Below are 21,410 nucleotides of genomic sequence, written 5' to 3'. Positions count from 1 at the left end.
AACAATACCTCAAAATTCTAACAAGATGTTATTTTACCTCAGTTAAATAAGCTAAAATATTCCCGGAAACTTTTCCTGATTGTTGGAGAGGGTGTGGTGGACAAGGATTTATCAAACACAATAGTATTCCTATTATTTCAGGAACACCTATATGTCACATATTACATTTCGCCAAACTTCTACTGGCTCGTGATGAGCAGCAGGGGTTTCGTCCTATGTTTGCAAAATTCGCATATTCGCTATGTTCATTCACTTTTTTTTTCCATGCAAAAATTCGCATGGAAAGTTTGCATGTGGGAAAATGTTTTAATTTGCATGGAAAATTTGCATAAAAATTTGCATGAGAAAAGAAAAACAAATATCTGTCATTATCAATAGTGCCGATATTCGCGATAAAAATTCACATTACGAATTTTCGTGCTCAACACTAGCTAGTAGATGGAAATCTTCAGAAATCTTTTGTAATGTTTTAAAACTGATAAAGGCCAAACCCTTCAGAAGAACCTCATAGAACCATATTCGAATCCTTTCAGGAGCTGACCATTCGGGAGCCCCACCTGTTTTATCTTTCTGAAGAAGTTGGTTCGATGGCTGAAGTATGCAACAAAAAGGTTTGGCCTGTGAAACACAAATATATTTGGGAAAGTTGGATAAAGATGTTTCCTCCAAAGAGTTGATAGGTGATTTCTCTTTTTTTTTTTTTTTGGTTGATATTTAAGACACTGATATAGATATTTCTATATTATTCTACTTATCTATTATACTTAAATTGTTTTAAATGTTCCTACTGTGAAGATGCGAAGACAACTGATCCTTCTTTCTAAACATATCCAGTATAATGGCAAATATAATATACTGTCTTTTTATCTATTTTTGTACAAATATTTACAACTTAAAATAACATTATATCTTAATTTTTTACTTAATATTAGGGGTGAGCGAATCGAATCTGATGAATTGCTTCATTAAACTCCATTTAGTGCGGGCTCCAGGGCATCTAAAATGGCGGATCCACATGTGAGGACATGGGGCAAGAAATGAGGGAAGGCGGGTACAAGGGTAGAGGGGATGACCCTGAATCACATGCAGCATGCAGCCTATCAGCAGCAAGTCACCCCTGTCATGTCACAGCCCTATATAATCGGCAGACATATTGCGGCCAGTCACTACAGCCTTTCAATGCAGAGAGATAGATAGGGACAGACAGCGCTGTGTGTTACACAGAGAAGCTTTTTTTTCCAGCAGCAATTCACCTCCTAGTCAAGTCAGTGTTCTGTTGCACAGAGAGAGGGACAGAGAGCAGTGTGTTTTGCACAGAAAAGCATTATTTTGCAGCGATTCTTACTGCAGCGATTCACCTCCCAGTCATTGTCTACAGCATTCTATTACAAAGAGGGACAGAGAGCAGTGTGTTGACCAGTGTGTGGCACAGAACAGCAGCGATTCAGCTCAAGCACAAATCCTGCCTAGAAACACCGATAGGGAAGGGAGTGAGATTGAGAGAGAAAGTGCAATTTTGTATGGCGTACACAGCGACTGTGTGCTGCAGCACTGGTGTGTACTGCTGGTGTTGTGCACAAATATTTTTTTAACTATTTAAGGACAAAGGGCATACCTGTACGCCCTGAGACTGCTCCCTTTCTATAACATGGGGCCCCGGCGTGGCCCTGCGTCATAGCGGGTCGGGCCCAGGCTCTAACAACGGCCTGGACCCGTGGCTAATAGGATGGCTAATATCCTATGGGATAACAAAGATCAATGTAAAATATCAGTGTGTGCAGTGTTATAGCCCCCTATGGGGGCTATAATATTGCAAAAAAAAAAGTTAATAAAATGATTTAACCCCTTTCCTAATAAAATCACCACCTTTTCCCATTTAAAATAAAACTGTGTAAATAAAAATTAAAATAAATATATGTGGTATGGCCTCATTCGGAAATGTCCGCGTTATAAAAATATATCATTACTTAAACTGCATGGTCAATGGCGTATGGGCCAAAAGTCCAAAATAGCGTATTTTTGGTCATTTTTTATATCATGAAAAAATTTATAAAAAGCAATCATCAAGTCCGATCAATACAAAATGGTACCGCTAAAAACTTCATATCATGGCGCCAAAAAAGAGCCCTCATACCGCCCCATAGGTGGAAAAATAAAAAAGTTATAGGGGTCAGAAGATGACCATTTTAAACGTATACATTTTCCTGCATGTAGTTATAATTTTTTTTAAGAAGTACAACAAAATCAAACCTACATAACTAAGGTATCATTTTAATCATATGTACCTACAGAATAAAGAGAAGATGATGATTTTACCGATAAATGTACTGTGTAGAAACGGAAGCCCCCAAAATTTACAAAATGATGTTTTTGTTTCAATTTGGTCGCACAATGATTTTTTTTTCCATTTTGCCATACATTCATGGGTAAAATGACTAATGTCATTGCAAAGTAGAATTGGTGGCGCAAAAAATAAGCCATCATATGGATTTTTAGGTGCAAAATTGAAAGAATTATGATTTTTTAAAGGCAAGAAGGAAAAAATGTAAGTGCAAAAACGGAAAAACCCCAGGTCCATAAGAGGTTAAAGGTACTGTAGCGCATTTTTCTCCCCTCATAAGTGCATACCACAATCATACATCTAAGTGGTGTACTATTTTGTACCTGTTAAAGTATCAAGGGCCTAGATTCTGTGAAAGGCCAGGCAAAAGTACTCACCGGTTGGTGTTGTACACAAATACTTTTTTAAGCGTACTGCAGAGCATTTTTCTCCGCTCATAAGTGTATACCACATACAAACATCTAAGTGGTGTACTATTTTGTTCCTGTTAAAGTCTCAAGGACCTAGATACTGTGAAAGGCCTGGCAAAAGTACTCACCGTCTGGTGTTGTACACAAATACTTTTTTAATCGTAGTGGAGCGTATTGTACTCCCCTCATATATGCACTAAGTATGTCAGGAAGAGAAATGCCAGGACATGCACAGAGGAATGGCAGAGGCCTAAATCCTTCAGGCAGAATTCGCAGCAGACTAGGGGCGAGTGGCATCAGGAGTCGCAGCGAGAGGCCTGAGCTCCCGGTATCAGCTAGCGGTCGTGTCTTGACCAGCAACCCATATGGAGTCATCGATTGGTTAACACGTTCATCCACTTCATCACAAGTGACATCTGACACCCCCGGTCAACAGTCGGTGGGTTCCTCAGACACAACCCTCAGTTGGCATGGCCCGCAAACAGTCCCTATGCTCCCATTGAGGACGATCTAGAAGACAGTCAGCAGCTACTGCCCAGCCAAGAATTGAAGGAGACATCCGCCGCTTCCTACGCTAGGCGGGCAAGTAATGACGAGAAAAGTGGCGTGGGAGGTGGTGTTACGAGCATTCAGGCTCCTGAAGCAGACACTGTTGAGGAACCTGAGGGGGACATCAGTGACGTGTAGACACAACTCGATGATGATGATGAACCGGATCGCACTTGGGAGCCGGGTGCAGAAAGAGCTTCATCATCATCAGGAGAAGAGAGTTGTAGGTTGCCTGTGAGGCAGCAGCTGAGCCAGCAAGGTGGTAGCATGGTTGGCAGTCAGCATGGTGGCAGAAGTGGAAAGTCTAGAGCCAAACATGCCCAAGTAGACCCCCTGCTTCGAGGCAGCCTACCTTCCCGGGAGGTAGTGAAACAGGGGTTCCTGGAGTCGACGGCAGTAGCAGTCAATCAGTGGGACTGTTGGTGGAAAAATCAGATACTCGGCGGTTTGGCAGTTTTTCATCAAGCATCCGGAGGAGGTTAGCCTGGCCACATGCAAGATGTGTCGGCAGAAGGTGAAGTGTGGCCAGAGTCCCAATGTTGGCACCACGGCCCTGCGTCAACATATGCAGCGTCACCATAAAGCGGCCTGGGAGAACCGTGGCTCCGATGTGGTGGTCCAGCCTGCTGCATCACCCAGTGGCACACCGCTCCCAGTTTCAGCCAGCCAAGGCTCCCCCACCTCAGCCAGAGGGAGCTGTGTGTCATACCCATCTTATGTCACTCCAGATGCTCCTGCTCCTCCTACTTTGAGTCAGTCATTCCGCCAGCAATCCATCGGCGAAGCCATGTCCAAGAGACAACAGTATGCGCACACTCATCCAATGGCACAGAAGCTGAATGTGCTCCTGTCCAAGTTGCTGGTGCTGCAGTTCCTCCCTTTTCAAGTGGTGGACTCTACACCTTTCAGAGAACTGATGGTTTGTGCCAAGCCAAGGTGGAGAGTGCCAAGAAGTCATTTCTTTGCGAAGAAGGCAGTACCAGCCCTGCACAATTTCGTGGAAGAGAAGGTGGGCCAGTCCATGAACCTGTGGATGTGTACCAAAGTGCATGGCAGCGCCGACGTGTGGAGCTGTAACTACGGTCAGGGACAATACATGTCTTTTACAGCCCACTGGGTGAATGTGGTTCCTGCACAGTCAGAAAAACAGCAACTTGGACAAGTCACACCGTTTCCGCCTCCATGCTCTCAGGCCGGTGATCCTGTGACAGTGTTCGACTCCGCCTCCTCATCCTCCACCATGTCCTCAGCCTCCACTGCACGGACAATTCTCAGTGCCCCTCCAGCATACCATGTTTGCAGGGCAAGGCAGTGTCACGCTGTTCGTCACATGGTTTGCCTTGGCAAATGGAGTCACACAGGAGAGGAACTGCTAAAAGTCATTCATGAAGAAATCAAATCCTGCTTACTCACCATGGTCACTATGGTGACCGACAACGGGAAGAACATCTTGTCTGCACTGAAACAAGGAAGCCCTGCATGGCACACGTGTTCAATCTGATTGTCAAGCGGTTCCTGAAGTGTTCCCTCCATTTGCAAGACATCCTAACAATGGGAAGGAAACTTTGCATAAATTTCATCCACTCGTACACTGCAAAGCACACCCTCCTTGAGCTGCAGCGTCAGAACGGTATCCCACAACAAACGTCTGATTTGTGACGTTTCCACACATTGGAATTCCACCCTCCATATGTTGGACCGACTGTATGAATAGAGAAAAGCCATCGCCGATTTCTTGATGATCCAAGCGGATAGGGGGACTCCCCTGAGTAACTTGAATGTCAACCAGTGGCAGCTCATACGTGACACCTGCCATTTGCTCAGGCTCTTTGAGGAAGCCACATTATTAGTCAGTTGCCAGGATTATGGGATGAACAACGTCATTCCACTGCTTCATCTACTACAACATGTTTTGGAAACTAAGGCTGGTAAGAGGCAGTGGAAACGTTGTGCCTACATCTCACAGCCACATGAGCCCTGTGGGGGCTGAACTGGAGGAGGGGCACAGTGGAGCACAGTTTAGGTTTCGCAAGATGGGCAGTTTTTCTAGTCATCTGACAGGAGAGGAGGAGCAGGAGTGGCTAGAGGAGCTAGAGGAATATGAGGAAGGAGAGACACAGGACCCAGACACACCGTGGCAGTATTCAGTGGAGATGGAGGCAGGGAGTCCCTCCGAGACCCTTGCACACATGGCATGATGCATGCTCACTTGCTTGCATATTGACCACCGAATTGTCACCATTTGGCAGTGGGATGACTTCTCGCTCTCCACCTTATTGGACCCTCCCTACCAGCACAAAATGAAGGGAGAGGGAGAACAAACTGACCTAATAGAGTCATCCTACGTAGTCAGTTGGCTGATGCCTGTCTGCCAGTTACAGACATTCCTCGCCATCAGACCACAAGTAAGTATTGAGGATCTGAATTAGCTAAAACTTAACTTTTTTTAGGATAAAATATGCGTACTCCAAATTATTTTTAAAACAAACAAAAGGAAAGATGTGCAAAAGACACCATGTGCCACCTACGTCACCAAGTATTGATGTGATGCAAAGACCTCCAAAAGGTGGAAGGGAACAACGTATGGTCCGGGCGGGGTAAAAACTTCCCCTGTAAGGCCCTACTCTCGCATTATTAATTCTTCTCTTTGCAAGTGTTACTCGCCCTAAAAAGGGCGGCCCCACACAGGAACATTTCCCTATTTCCCCCTACAAACACTGCCATGTCCCAGGGTTTTTAGGTGGAAATAGAGAGAGTTTCTTGTGTGGGGCCGCCCTTTTTAGGGTGAGTAACACTTGCCAAGAAGGGCATTAATAGGGTGAGAGTAGGGCCTTACAGGTAAAGTGTTTACCCCCACTGGTTAAATGGGCCATACGTTGTTCCCTTCCACCTTTTAGAGGTCTTTGCATCACATCAATACTTGGTGGTGTAGGTGGCACATGGTGGTTTTTTTTTTTCATACCTTTCCTTTGGTTTGATTTAAAAAAAATAATTTGGAGCCATATATTTTATCCTAAGCATATTCTTAAAAGTTAAGTTTTACGTAATGCATATCCTAAATACTTACTTGTGCATACTAACACTTTTACAAAAGAGACCGTTTTCTTCTGCCTACCTGCCTCATCTTCTATTCTGATCCTCCCACCTGCCTTATGCCACACATCTGATGCCAAGTTCTTCTTTTTTTGTCCCACCTTTGTCAGCGGGTACTGGTATTGCCACCCACCGCACCACTCTGTCATCGGGTCATTCTCAGGACTCCTGATTCTGCCACCACCAGGCTGTCTCATTCTGCCACCATATGTTCTCCTCATGCTGCCGCCACCTCCACGCTGTGTCAATCAACCACTATATGTTCTCATTTTGCTGCTGCCACCTCCACGCTGTGTCATTCAGTAACTATATGGTCTCCTCATGCTGCCGCCAACTCCAGGCTGTGTCATTCAGCCACTATTTGTTCTCCTCATGCTTCCGCCACCTCCACGCTGTGTCATTAGCCACTATATGTTCTCCTCATGCTGTTGCTACCTCCATGCTGTGTCATTCAGCCACTATATGTCCTCCTCATGCTGCCGCCACATCCCCGCTGTGTCAATCAACCACTATATGTTCTCATTTTGCTGCTGCCACCTCCACGCTGTGTCATTCAGTAACTATATGGTCTCCTCATGCTGCCGCCATCTCCAGGCTGTGTCATTCAGCCACTATATGTTCTCCTTATGCTGCCGCCACCTCCACACTGTGTCATTTAGCCACTATGTGGTCTCCTCATGCTGCCACCAATTCCAGGCTGTGTCATTCAGCCACTATATGTTCTCCTCATGCTGCCGCCACATCCCCGCTGTGTCATTCAACCACTATATGGTCTCCTCATACTGCCGCCACCTCCACGATGTGTCATTCAGGCACTATATGGTCTCCTCCTGCTGCTGCCACCTCCACACTATGTCATTCAGCAACTATATGGTCTCCTCATACTGCCCCCACCTCCACGCTGTGTCATTCAGGCACTATATGGTCTCCTCATGCAGTCGCCACCTCCATGCTGCGTCATTCAGCCACTATGTGGTCTCCTCATGCTGCCACCAACTCTAGGTTGTGTCATTCAGCCACTATATGTTCTCCTCATGCTGCCACCACCTCCACGCTGTGTCATTCAACCACTCCTCATACTGATGCAACCACCAGGCTCTGTCATTGTGCCACCATGTGACATGTGACTCCTTGTTAGATTTATTATTTTGTAACCACACTATTTATTCAAAGTAAAAGCCAGGGCCCAGGATATTAAACTTGGGAGTGAAATATTAAATTCAAATTTCAAAATCTTCAATTTTAAATTTCAAAATCTTAAATTTAAATTTCAAAATCTTAAATTTAAATTTAAAAAAGCAATGTAATCTTTTCAAGACTGAGGCCCTATGGTCGTCAAAGTGATATATATATATATTAGCTGTGGAATTACAAGAACTCAATGAAACAGATTGGAGCGATAACAATGTATCTAAGAGGACCATGTTTCGAGAGGGCAGCCAATGTAATTATTATCTCTTGTCAGAAGCTGTTCAATGCATATATAGTTGTTCACTACTCTAGAATATAATGTAACATATAGGACTGGCAGTGGTATGGATTACCAGCACAGGCCAAATTCAGATTTTGTAAGCCTTATGTGACTTTCAAAACATATAGCTGGTCTAAAAAAAGCAAATAGACAAAGTAAGGCTACACAGTTTCCCTCCAGTGTGCCATGGAGGGAAACTGATGCTAGAACTGATCCCATTCATTTGACAGTTCGCAATCATCCAGCATCTCAATTTTGACACCGGATGGTTGGACACGCCGGAGAGCACCGGACTGGGGCACGCCAGATGCCATACAACTGATGACAACTTGTCATCAGTTGCGGCCAGATCTAGGCTGAGTTCACCTATGCTGGATGCCGGACATTTGTGAGCCCAGCCTAACCTGAACCATCCCTATAGTCATACACTCAATCATACTCATAGTCAATTAACCTTACCATATTGGATTGTGGGAAGAAATTGGAGTGTCCATAAAAAAACTAAATATGAGTAAAATGAAACACATGCACATAAATCTTCAAAATTAAGGTCTGTAAAATTGAAAATGTAAACCAATATTTATTTTAGAATAAAAAAAAACAAATCTTGCAGTTCTAATAGAAAAGTCCTCTGAAAATAAATAACTTTTTTTTTTTTCTGAGAACTAACTTGGCACTGATGCTTTGTCAAATTTCCAAGAAAGAAAAAAAGCAGCACAATGTAAAATGGCAGTGAACAAAGTATCTAGCCATAGATGTGCTTGTTAATCACAAAGCCTGGGCATTATGGGAACTAATTGGATGTGTTGATTATCAGCTCGATTGCTTTCAGCTCAAAAGATCTGTCATATTCTATCAGTCGAGTGCTCCTTTTTTCTACGTGCCAGTGCTCCAACAATGACTGCATTAAGTCCAATAACTGGATCGCCCTTCTATACTGCTTGATAGATTTGTGAAACAGAGACTGATTGCTGTGTCATGATGACATCAGCGCTTCTTCAGGAACAGTGTGAAAGTAATCTGTCTGTAGCTTGTGCCTAAAGAAAGAATATGACAAATGGATCATCTCTTCATTGTGCCTGCTCTGTTGTTTCCAATGAATTCATGAAAGCCAACAGGGAACATTAAGTATATATTTTTATGTCTCTTTTTTGACAGTTAATGAAAAACTATATTTTCTCATTCACATATTTTTCTAAGACTTAACTTTGATTTATGTTGCTGCCTTACTTTATATCAAGCTGGGATCGGGTACAGGCTTTGCAACATACAAGAGAATAATGTTCTTATAGCACATTGAAGCAATGATATAACCATATAATTTAAATCAAAGGTAAAAATGGGGGCTCATGGGCATTACCATATTACAGAGTGCAAAGTCGTAATAATGAAACTATATTAGCTCTTATTGTACTATTGTAAGATTTCATACAGAAAGCGAACAATGTCATTTCCAATAAAAAGCTATATTGCAATGTTATTGTCCCCCAAAAAACTATAAAAAGGAGAAAAAAATTGTGTCATATGGGAACATTGGATGTGCCTAACTTTTTCATAGTAGAGAGCAGGAGTGGGGAACCTTTTTATTGCCAAGAGCCAATTGAATATTTATAAGATCATTTGCAAGCCATACATCATCGGTCAACCTTTAGGCAGTCCCACAGGATGTTCCTTGCTTACTTTGTGGCACTGCTTTCTTAAGAATACAATGCTGAATTTAATATATATATATATATATATATATATATATATATATATATATATATATATTCTTTTACACCAGAATAGAGAGAAATAATTATGGGAAAGGAATGTCTGATGAAGAACCAGTACAGTAATGCCGGGAGGTGAGGTTTTGGATGTGGTATTAAAGGAGATGCCTATTAACAATACAATTCACAATGTACTACTAAGCATAGTTAAGAAGTCCTAACTTGATACCTACTTACTTGGCAAGTTAGGTTAGAACCATGAAATTGCAGATTCCTATCTAAGGGCTTGTCCACTTTCCAAATATTTCACTGAGGGATTTCTGCAGCGGAAATCCACTTGCAGCAGAGTCCCATTGTTTTCAACAGGATTCTGCTGCTCTGTTAAGACTGTGGAATCTCCACAGTAAATGTCCACTTGTGGACAGTACGTCCGGCCAAAGAATTAACATTTTTATTCTTTGGGTGGAATTCCGTCTACAAGACTGCTCAGGTCCACATGGTTCTACTGACGACAATATTGGCGGAGCCTGCTGCCAGTGGATTGGATTCCAAAATATCCGAAATTAATCAGTGCTTGTTATTTGGGGGAAAAAACAGCTTTTGATGTGTCACAGAGACCCCGAACGAGGCAAGCAGGCAGCCCATTAACCTCTCCCATATGGCAAAACTTATGGCCTTGTTAGGTATTCAGCTGTCACTGCAACTTATTTCTGACATGTTATGTGACATGGGCCAGGCTTTTATGAAACAATTCGTAGTTGTCTGCACCTCACAGTAAATATAATGCTATAAATAGTGCTACAGAAATTGCAAGGTGTCATATAGATACCAACAACATAATTATCATTAATATTTTTTGATGTAATGTTAGCAGCTGATGCTTTGGGTCTGGTAAGTTTAAAGGTGCTGCTTTTATGCATTGGACTTTTGAGATCAGTTTGAGATCAGGGAAATTTTGAGACCAAGTTGACACCATAAGATACACATAAATATCACAGCAAAAAAAAAGAAAAAACTGAAAAAAAACAATGTTTGATCACAGCCTTAAGTGAAGGTGTACAACAAATAATTATTTATATAGCCCCAGCATATTCTGCAGAGCTTTTCCATGACTCAAATCAGTCCCTGGCTCCTTTGCGGCTCACAAGCTAAATGCATGGAGTATATTTTTAGAGTGAGGGAGAAAACCAGAGGACCAGGAGAAAACTGATACAAACTCCTTTGCAGCTGTTAACAGAACATCAGACCCAGAACTGACATCCTGTTGTGACCAATAGTCATTGGAAGATTTGAAAAGTCAGACTGGTAATCACATGATCAATTGGAGTAACAAAAAAACATAGATGGAATAAAGCAAATGGTGCTGATAGTGAGTGTAATACCCCACAGGTGTGGATCCACTATGCCACAAGTAGCAGCTGGCCAGGCACTAAATATAGCATCAGACACAGCAAACCTAAACAGTTGTTTATTAGCAGAGCAGGTAAAGAGACAACAGCTAGCCAAGATGGCTACAGGTGCAGGCTGGCTGGAACAAGCTGCAAACAGACAGTAATCGTGGTAGACAATCCAAGTTCATTAACAGGAGTGATAGGTCAGGTTTCAGGGGATGAGACAGAGGGAAAGTCCAGTAGACAGTCAGGATCAAGAACACAGGACCAGCAGACAGACAGAAACCTTAGCAGTACTGAATACACAACCTTGCTAAAGGCCAGAAACAGCAGGTGTGGCAGATTTATATATATTTATATAGTACCCATATTTATATAGTACCCGGTGTTGCCCAATTTTTCCCTCCTAAAATAAACAAAGGAGGAAAATAAACAAAGGAGGAAGCTTTTGACTTCATAACCCGTCCTCATATATTGTTGTCATATCCCAACCCCATATCCTGTCTTCATAGCCCGACCTCCTGTCCCAACCTCCTATCCCGACCTCCTATCCTGACCTCCTATCCTGTCCTCCTATCTTGACCTCCTATCTCGACCTCCTATCTCGACCTCCTATCCCGACCTCCTATCTCGACCTCCTATCCCGACCTCCTATCCTGACCTCCTATCTCGACCTCCTATCACGACCTCCTCTCTCGACCTCCTATCCCGTCCTCCTATGTCGATCTCGTCCTCCTATCTCGACCTCCTACCTCGACCTCCTATCACAACCTCCTATCGTGACCTCCTATCCCATCCTCCTATCCTGTCCTCCTATCTAGACCTCCTATCTCGACCTCCTATCCCGACCTCCTATCTCGACCTCCTATCCCGACCTCCTATCTCATCCTCCTATCCAGTTCATCTATCCCAGCCTCCTATCTTGACCCCCTATCCCGACCTCCTATCCTGACCTCCTATCCCGACCTCCTATCTCGGTTTATATAGTACCCGGTATTTATATAGTACCCGGTGTTGCCCAATTTTTCCCTCCTAAAACTTGTTGGGGAGGAAAATAAACAAAGGAGGAAGCTTTTGACTTCACAACCCGTCCTCATATATTGTTGTCATATCCCAACCCCATATTCTGTCCTCATAGCCCGACCTCCTGTCCCAACCTCCTATCCCGACCTCCTATCCCGACCTCCCATCCTGACCTCCTATCCTGTCCTCCTATCTTGACCTCCTATCTCGACCTCCTATCCCGACCTCCTATCCCGACCTCCTATACCGTCCTTCTATCTCGACCTCCTATCCCGACCTCCTATCCCGATCTCCTATACTGACCTCCTATCCCGACCTCCTATCTCGACCTCCTATCTCGACCTCCTATCAAGACCTCCTCTCTCGACCTCCTATCCCGTCCTCCTATGTCGATCTCGTCCTCCTATCTCGACCTCCTATCTCGACCTCCTATCTCGACCTCCTATCACGACCTCCTATCCTGACCTCCTATCCCATCCTCCTATCCCGTCCTCCTATCTCGACCTCCTATCCCGATCTCCTATCCTGACCTCCTATCCCGACCTCCTATCTCGACCTCCTATCTCGACCTCCTATCACGACCTCCTATCCTGACCTCCTATCCCATCCTCCTATCCCATCCTCCTATCTCGACCTCCTATCTCGACCTCCTATCCCGACCTCCTATCTCGACCTCCTATCCCGACCTCCTATCTCATCCTCCTATCCAGTCCATCTATCCCAGCCTCCTATCTCGACCCCCTGTCCCGACCTCCTATCCTGACCTCCTATCCCGACCTCCTATCCCGGTCCTCCTATCTCGGTCCTCCTATCCCGTCCTCCTATCCCGTCCTCATATCCTGACCTCTTATCCCGACCTCCTATCCCGACCCGTAATATGTGTACCAGGTATTGAAATATCTCCAGGCGTACGGAAATGTGGGAACATACATTTCCCATTGATTTGCATGGGACTTTAAACAAAAACCCCGACCCTCACAAATGGGGGTAGTTAAGGGTTAAATTAACTATCCTATATTTTACGTGGACATATAAGTAACATGTGACCAAGTATTATCGAAATATCTCCAGCCGTTTGGAAGTTTGCCCCTGACAAAGGAGGGTGAGTAAGGGTTAAAACACCTATCCTATGTTTGTTGTTGACATATAAGTAACATGTGTGCCAAGTTTCATGTTAATATCTTTAGCCGTTGGGACGTGATGCTGGAACATACACACACACACATGTTGAGTTTCATATATATATATATATATATATATATATATATATAGGGTCAGTACTTTCCTCAGGGAGAGGACACCTCTTCAGGTGTAACGGAGATTCAAGTTAGGCCATTTAGCACTCCGCGGGCTTCTGGGTAAAAAAAAAAAAAAAATATTTAAATTAGCTCACCACACCACCTTCACAGGTAGGGTGTCTTGCAAAACAGCTCAGGCTCCATTTAAGAAGTCTCAGAACTGATTGGGATTTATGTCAAGCCAGAACTCTCTCCAGAAGGAAAGAGGACCCATCTGCAGACAGCTGTTTCGGGGTGTTTGCCCCTCGTCAGTACACAGCAGGGTGATCTGGCTTGGCTGTGGTGAGAGGCCTGTGACTTTAAACAGGGTCAGTACTTTCCTCAGGGAGAGGACACCTCTTCAGGTGTAACAGAGATTCAAGTTAGGCCATTTAGCACTCCGCGGGCTTCTGGGTAAAAAAAATATTTAAATTAGTTCACCACACCACATATATATATATATATATATATATATATATATATATATATATATATGCAGTTCCTGGCAGGGATAGGAGGAGGATCCACTAGGGAGTGCATGCTGGCTCTATAAAACTCAGCCAGTGCTTGCGCACCACCTGTAGTGGACACAGTGGAAACTGCAGCAAGATACACACCTGAGAAGAAAAAACTGAAAATACAGCAGACACATGCCACAGAGAACGTCACCCGACGCTGGTAAAAACCAGGACAAATGGTATGCTGGTGATTGCCAACCAGCAGCGTTACAGTGAGTGACTAGTGATAGTGAGTGTGTATGATCTAGGCAAAGAAAAAAATCAAAACCCGGAGTGCTTTTTTAACATCACCTTTTAGTGGTTTTAGTGTTACGGTTGGTTGTCTTACATAATCAAGTAAATATTGTGTGGCAAAACCAAACTAGTGTTCAGTTGAGACTGAAAATAAATATACATGAATTAAATATGGAACATTTGTTATGTATACTTTCTTCTAACTTGATTAGCAACTGAAATTACTGTCACTTGCTAATTATCACTTTTAATTAGCAGTCTCTGAATCAATGATGTGGGACACTCGCTAATTATACCAAGCCAGTGTTATTTATGCCTTTAATACTTTCTAACCTAATGTACTTTCTGTATTCAAAAATTCAACCCTACCCTATTGGAAAAAAAATAAATATATAACTCTGCCTGTTCTGCTAGTTTCAGTATAAAACAGGAGAGACCAAGTAATAAAGTACGGGGCCATAGAGATAGCAGGGGGTCAAAAAGATTGAGAGAGACCTGGAAATAAACTGTATGAAGTTTAAATCTCCGAGCTGTATTTAAGACCTGACTGCCTTTGCAACAGTGATCAGTACACATATTGTTCTGTATAAAATGCCAAATGCACCAAAAACATTTTCTTTCTTATTATTGCGTAAAGAAATATGTAAACATATGGTGCTAGTTCCCAATCTTCACATTATATGTAGTGGTTTTGAAATTTAATAATGTTTGCTATGATTGTTGAATTCTTTCATGGTATAGTTCAAGGCCAGATGCTAGTAGATATAGATGTGGAACATATTTTTCAAAATTCACTGATTGTTTTTAACAAGAAAAATATAGAACTTTCTCAAGGACATTTTCCTCTGTATTTATCAAAACGATTTTTTTTTAAATAAGGATTATTCTCTTTCAGTAGTATTTTTTTTTCAACGTAATAGCTTTGTATAGCCACGAATCAAAAAGATACCATGATTACTTCAGAGCAGAAAAGATTATTTAACTGTAGCTTTATTTATCATATACTATTCTTAAGGCTATGTTTACACATCCTAAAATGAATAGCAAAATATGTAAATAAAAATAGAAATTAAATATGTCCATATTTTTTTATCTAAAAAAGTACACAATGAAAGTCAATAGATAAGTGGCTATTAAGGACCAAACGTTTTTCTGTTATTGCACTTTCGTTTTTTCCTCCTTACCTTTTAAAAATCATAACCCTTTAAATTTTGCACCTAAAAATCCATATGAGGGCTTATTATTTGCGCCACCAATTCTACTTTGTAATGACATCAGTAATTTTATCCAAAAATCTATGGCAAAATGGTAAAAAAATCATTGTGCAACAAAATTGCCCGTTTCTACGCAGTACATTTTTCGGTAAAAATGACACTTTATCTTTATTCTGTAGGTCCATACAATTAAAATGATACCCTACTTATATAGGTTTGATTTTGTCGTACTTTTGGAAAAAATCATAACTACATATACGAAAATGAATACATTTAAAATTGTCCAATTCTGATCCCTATAACCTGTTTATTTTTCCACGTATGGGGCGGTAGTAGGGCTCATTTTTTGCGCTGTGATCTGAAGTTTTAATCGGTACCATTTTTGTATTGATCAGACTTTTTGATCGCTTTTTATTCCTTTTTTATGGTATAAAAAGTTACGAAAAATACGCTATTTTGGACATTTGGAATTTCTTTGCACGTACGCCATTGATTGTGCGGTTTAATTAATGATATATTTTTATAGATCGTACATTTACGCACCCGGCGATACCACATATGTTTATTTTTATTATGTTTATATATTTGCTATCTGGAAGTGGTTAATGTGTGCTTTTAAACTTTTTAAAAACTTTTATTTTTACACTTTTAGTCCCCTTAGGGGACTTTTAGGAGGAATAATTTTATTCCTCATACAGATCAATGTGGTTCCATCGAACCACATTGATCTGTGGGCTCTGCGCTTGATTGATAAAGCCTGGCTTTGCTAGGCTTTATCATTCTGAGCAGCGGAGCCGACACAGGAGGAGAGGTAAGCCCTCAGGCTACCTCCACAGTGGATTGCCCCCCACTGGCCCACCAGGCATGGTATAAAGGCACATTTAGACACCGCTATCAGCTTTGACAGCGGCGTTCTAATGGGTTAATAGTCGGCCGCGGCGATCGATGCATATCGGCTATTAATGCCGGCCAAAAGCTACAAGAATCAGCTAGGGGCCAGCCAGTATGACGCAGGCTCGAGTCGGGAGCCCGCGTCATGCCCCGTTAACGGCACATGGACGTGCCTTAACGGGGTATGACACGGGCTCCCGACTCAAGCCTGCATCATACCGGCTGGCCCCAAGCTGATTCTTGATTCGGCATTAATAGCCGATATGCGTTGATCGCCACGGCTGGTTATTAACCCTTTAGATTGCTGCTGTCAAAGCTAATAGCGGTGTCTAAATGTGCCTTTATACAGTCCCTAGTGGTCCAGTGGGGTGGATCGGGTTAAATAAACTTCCATAATATTAGCATTGGAATTACGGCTATTTTTTTCAATGCTGTGGGCACTGACAGACATTTTTCCATTGACATATTTTATACCTATTCTATAGACATATTTTGCTATTCATTTTATGATGTGTATACATTGCATTTCTGGTGCCTGCAAGTCTAGTTTTACATAAGCATTATAGGAAATTTTTTTACATCTGTATTATGGCCACAAGACCATAGATGGCCCAAACTAACAGCTGTCCACAGTTAAAGGAAAATTCCTTTGACTATGCTACAGGGGCTATGAAGTTAGTGTAGTCCATAATATAGTGCCTGTACCTATGTTTCATGGTGGTCTCGTAATTCTTTTGTGATTTTTTATTTTTAGCAGCATACAAAATGAGTATTTTCTCAGGTTTTCCCAGATTGCAGTGCGGCCTGAGACATTATATCACTAATCAGGTGTTCAGAGGGAATCTGTATTTGCTTTAATGGGTGGAGCAACTGCTGGGTGGAAGGGAGATCATTCTGCAAAAATTGTAGTTTTTGAGTTCCATATGCAATTATTACATTGCATTTACTTAATAATACTATACCTATTGCATAGCATTACACTGTGAAATCGATGCTCCACTAATACAGCCTGAGTTACAGGCTACATAATTGTATTGCCAATATGGTGGCAAGTGGCAGGAAAGGGGACCCTCTACCACCATTTTAGCTCAATATTCACACTTATGAAGTGCCTTCGCTTAGTCCTTTAATGCTCCAGAGCGTACTTTTATGCCCTGGTGCTTTAAATCCCAGAAAGAAGGGCCTGCATTTACACCTTGTGTCGTCTAGAGATTAAAGGGGTACTCTGCCCCTAGACATCTTATCCCCTATCCAAAGGATAGGGGACAAGATGTCAGATCGCGGCGGTCCCGCTGCTGGGGATCCCCGGGATCCCCGCTGCGGCACCGCACTATCATTACAGCACAGAGCGAATTCGCTCTGTGCATAATGATGGGCGATACAGGGGTCGGAGCAGCGTGACGTCATGGCTAAGCCCCTCATGACATCACGGCCCATCCCCTTAATGCAACTCTATGGCAGGGGGCGGTACGACCACCACGCCCCCTCCCATAGACTTGCATTGAAAAGGGCGGGCCGTGACGTCACGAGGGGCGGAGCCATGATGTAACAATGCTCCGGCCCCTGTATTGCCCGTCATTACGTGCAGAGCGAACTCGCTCTGTGCTGTAATGATAGCCCAGTGCCGCAGCGGGGATCCTGGGGCTCCTCAGCAGTGGGATCGCGGTGATCTGACATCTTATCCCCTATCCTTTGGATAGGGGATAAGATGTCTAGGGGCGGAGTACCCCTTTAAGGGATGCAATGTAAAAGAAAGGGCATAAGAAAAATAAATACTTCCCCTATCAATTGTACTTTCTATGGAGATCCTCTTTTTATCCACAAAAATACAGTGGGGCAAAAAAGTATTTATCAGTCACCAATTGTGCCAGCTCTCCTACTTAAAAAGATGAGAGAGGCCTGTAATTGTCATCACAGTATAAACCTCAACTATGAGAGACATAATGACAAAAAAAAAAATCCATAAAATCACATGATTTTTTAAGGATTAATTTTCAAATATTGAGGAAAATAAGTATTTGGTCAATAACAAAAGTTAATCTTAATACTTTGTTATATACCCTTTTTTTTGGCAATGACAGAGGTCAAACGTTTTCTGTAAGTCTCACAAGGTTTTCACACATTGTTGCTGGTATTTTGGCCCATTCCTCTATGCAGCTCTCCTCTAGAGCAGTGATATTTTGGGGCTGTCACTGGGCAACACAGACTTTAAACTCCTTCTAAAGGTTTTCTATGGGGTTGAGATCTGGAGACTGACTAGGTCACTCCAGGACCTTGAAATGCTTCTTACGAAGCCACTCCTTCATTGCCTGGGCGGTGTGTTTTGGATCATTGTCATGCTGAAAGACCCAGCCACATTTCATATTCAATGCCCTTGCTGATGGAAGGAGGTTTTCACTCAAAATCTCACGCTACATGGCCCCATTCATTCTTTCCTTTACAAGAATCAGTAGTCCTGGGCTGAAAAACAGCCCCAATGCATAATGTTTCCACCCCCATGCTTCACAGTAGGTATGGTGTTCTTTGGATGCAACTCAGCAGTCTTTCTCCTCCAAACAGGACAAGTTGAGTGACACATCTGGCACTGCATCATTTGAGTCCCTAGCGGTGTAGTGTGTTGATGATGATAGCCTTTGTTCCTTTGGTCCAAGCTCTCTGCTTTTGATACCACAGGGTGAGATCTTGCAAGGAGCCCCAGATCGAGGGAGATTATCAGTGGTCTTGTATGTCTTTCATTTTCTAATAATTGCTCCCACAGTTGATTTCTTCACACCAAGCTGCTTGCCTATTGCAAATTCAGTCTTCCCAGCCTTGTGCAGGTCTACAATTTTGTTTCTGGTGTTCTTCGACAGCTTGTTGGTCTTGACCATAGTGGAGTTTGGAGTGTGACTGTTTGAGGTTGTGGACAGGTGTCTTTTATACTGCTAACAAGTTCAAACAGGTGCATTAATACAGGTAACGAGCGGAGGACAGAGGAGACTCTTAAAGAAGTTACAGGTCTGTGATAGCCAGAAATCTGGCTTGTTTGTAGGTCACCAAATAGTTATTATCCACCATAATTTGCAAATAAATTCTTTAAAAATCAGACTATGTTATTTTATGGATTTTTTTTCTCATTATGTCTCTCATAGTTGAGGTATACCTATGATGAAAATTACAGGCCTCTCTCATCGCTTTAAGTGGGAGAACTTGCACAATTGGTGGCTGACTAAATACTTTTTTGCCCCACTGTATATATTTTTTAATCTTTTATTTCTATATTTTATTAATAATGTTTTCAATTACAAAGCTTTTGAAGGTGAATCATTGAATCTTAGTATCCATAGTATCACATTGTAACAGAGTACCTGTCATCAAACCATATTTTATATACTGTACAGCAGGAAAAATTAATTGCACTGTCGCTGCTCTCTAGCGATCGGTTTCAGATAACAATCCGGAGATGATGTATCAAATTTATTTTATTGACACATGTAAAAACAATAAACAGCAAAAGGACAGTGTGTAAGATGCGTTTTGGGAGTAACTTCTCCCTTTTTCAATTGCAAAGGAGGTTGTCTGATATATTACACAATCTTGTTGTTTTAAATACAGTCATTTCTGGTGCCTGCTCGAATTTGATTGGCCACCTCCGTACAGCAACTCCAGACAGGTCTGCACATACAGTGATTGGCCAAATCCTTTCTTCAAACACTTCTCGGGAAATCGCCATTGGTTGCCTCCCGACCACGTGATCAGATAAAGTGAAGGCTGGTCCACTCACCATCATACATGACTTCAGCCAAGAGCCATCCCGTGATTGGTTGCTCATCTTCATGAAAGAAATAGCGGGGGTGATTCAAAGCAAATAACTGAGTACATCATGTCCAAGCCTCAGCTTTATCTCTGTACAACCAAGCCTTGTTTGGAATTACCAAGCGATTGCCGGAAATGTTTTTTTACTAATTTTTTTACTCGTTTTTTTTACTCACTCTCTTAAAAATGTAATTATAGTTTATATGTTTATGTGTTTTTTTTAAATATATTTCCACGTGTAAAGGTCCTGCAAAAGCGCTATTTGAAACTATCTGATCCTTGTCATTACGATATCCACCTTGACCTCTGACCCTTTTTTTTGGCACCAGAAATGACTGTATTTAAAATGACAAGATTGTGTAATAAATCAGACAGCCTCCTTTGCAATTGAAAAAGGGAGGAGTTACTTCCGAAACGCATTTTGCACACTGTCCTTTTGCTGTTTATTGTTTTTACATGTTTCAATAAAAGAAATTTGATACATCATCACCGGATTGTTATCTGAAACCGATCACTAGAGAGCAGCGCCAGTGCTATGCAAAGAATTTTTTCTGCAGTACACTTTGACTTCACATTCTACCGACCCCCTCGAGGAGTCCGGTCCAGAATTTGCAGGCTGCTTCTTGAGATCCAACGTCTGTACCCCATTATGGAGAGGTGATATACATGAACCCAAGGTTCTCCCCAGGTGAGCACAACACCAACCCAGGGAACTTTGGGGTCTTACCGCACAGAATTACGCGAGGCGCTGTGCTTTTTTTCTTGTGTATTCTATCCATATATTTTCTAAACTAACTCAGATTATATTCCCTAACTACTCCTAACCCTTCTGCCCTTTTAAAAGCTCTGTATAATACCTTTCCCCTTGCTCACATGTGAGGAAGGAGAAAGTGGGCGTTCCCCCGCAGGCGCGACATCACTGCAACCTGCGAGAGCTGTGCCTCGCCATGCCCCACATGCACTTCCTGTGTTTGGTCTCCTGCCAAGGAGACCAAACTAACTGTTTGACTTGCGCAGGGAACAGAACAGAGCCACCTAGTGGCTGTTTTTTAATCACATTAAAAACATATAAAGGTTGAGAATTTTAACAGCAAGTAAATAGCAAAGTGTCTTATAATTACATAAGGAACAATATATTAAAAGTTTAGTTTGGTGACACGTTCTCTTTAACATATATTGAGGGTCTATTACATGTATTCCTTGCAAAAAACTATAGTTATGTACTTCTGTAAACTGGTAATATAGTCAGCAGGTATATTTTAATGCCTCTTTATGTCCTTCATATTTATTTAAGTCTAAAATGTCATATTTATTGCATTGTTAGACCAAGAAATTCCTTGGGCTCGAAATATGACAATATGATATTTGATACAAAATAAAAACATCCCTATTGTTTACACTAGCCTAAGCATAATATAAAAAGTCAGAAACGTATAAGTAACATGTAAAGAATAAACATAGCCAATGTTCCTTTTTACAAATTATAACAAT

At 42.1% G+C, this 21,410-nt stretch overlaps 1 protein-coding gene across 3 annotated transcripts in view; it reads right to left on the bottom strand.

Moving 5' to 3' along the window:
• The window catches only part of SPOCK3 (SPARC (osteonectin), cwcv and kazal like domains proteoglycan 3), a 366,584-nt gene that overhangs the window by 17,877 nt on the left and 327,297 nt on the right, over positions 1–21,410 (bottom strand). The gene's annotated exons all lie outside the window — the stretch shown is intronic.

This window comes from Hyla sarda, chromosome 1, assembly GCF_029499605.1.
Source record: "Hyla sarda isolate aHylSar1 chromosome 1, aHylSar1.hap1, whole genome shotgun sequence".
Taxonomy (NCBI): Eukaryota; Metazoa; Chordata; class Amphibia; order Anura; family Hylidae; genus Hyla; species Hyla sarda.
Note: the sequence above shows the minus strand (reverse complement) of the source record. Positions and strands in the feature narration are given on the sequence as shown.